Source organism: Carlito syrichta, unplaced genomic scaffold, assembly GCF_000164805.1.
Source record: "Carlito syrichta isolate Samal-C Ts95f unplaced genomic scaffold, Tarsius_syrichta-2.0.1 Scaffold305880, whole genome shotgun sequence".
Taxonomy (NCBI): domain Eukaryota; kingdom Metazoa; phylum Chordata; class Mammalia; order Primates; family Tarsiidae; genus Carlito; species Carlito syrichta.
In genome coordinates, this window is record NW_007249976.1 from 363,499 (window position 1) to 364,235 (window position 737).

At 75.3% G+C, this 737-nt stretch overlaps 1 protein-coding gene across 3 annotated transcripts in view; it reads right to left on the reverse strand.

Annotated features, from left to right (window-relative positions):
• DDX6 (DEAD-box helicase 6) overlaps positions 1-644 on the reverse strand; it is a 41,785-nt gene extending 41,141 nt beyond the window's left edge. For 2 of the 3 annotated variants that reach the window (XM_008062915.2, XM_008062919.2), the window contains exon 1: positions 43-289. The gene's annotated coding sequence lies outside the window, so the exon portion shown is untranslated. Of the gene's footprint in view, positions 1-42; positions 290-560 lie in introns of those variants that run through there. The other variant, XM_008062918.2, reaches the window with a different exon arrangement.
• Between the last annotated feature and the right edge of the window lie 93 nt (positions 645-737).

Genomic DNA, 737 nt, shown 5'->3' on the forward strand with positions numbered 1-737 from the left:
CCGCAGCCCGCGCCGCCGGCTCCCCCGACCGTCCGGCCCTACCTCCGCCGCTGCCCGCTCTCATGGCGCCGCAGAAGTCGCCGCCGGGCTGAGCTGACTCGGCTCCCCTGCCCCCTCCCTCGCCCGCCCGCCGGCCGGCCGCCTCCTCCCTCTTCCCCTGCCTCTCCGCATGGCGGCGGCCGCGGCTCCTCCTCCACTCAAGATGGCGAGAGCTCGGCCGCTGCCGCTGCGCTCGCCGCGGCGTCACGGCCTCCGCTGCTTGGCGGCGGGAAGAAGCCGGGTGCGGAAGGCCCCTGAGGAGAAAATGGAGGACTGTTCTCTCCCCCGACGAGAGGAAAGTTCCAGAGGAAACACGGGCTCCTTTCCGAGGGGGCAGGGGGGCTTCTCTTCCCACGGCTGAGGAGGAATAATGGGGAACGGGGGCCGGCGAGGGTCGTCCTGTCTTCCCCCCCAAAGTAAAAATCGGGGGCCGGGGCCAGGGGGGGGCCTGCGGGCCCCTGACCGCGGCCAAGTTCTGAGAGCTGCCGGGCCGGGCCGCTGCTCGGCGACGGGAAGCTGACCTGACGTCTCCCGCGGGCCAGGGAGGCTGCTGCCGGGCCGGGGGGCCAGGGCGCCGCGTCCGAGCCCCTCGGGGCGCGCCTCCATCCAGGGTCGCGCGGAACTAGTGGCGGGGGACGCCGGCGCCGCCGGAGTGTGGGGGCCGGAAGGGGAGCCGGGCCCGCCGGGTGCGCCTGGCG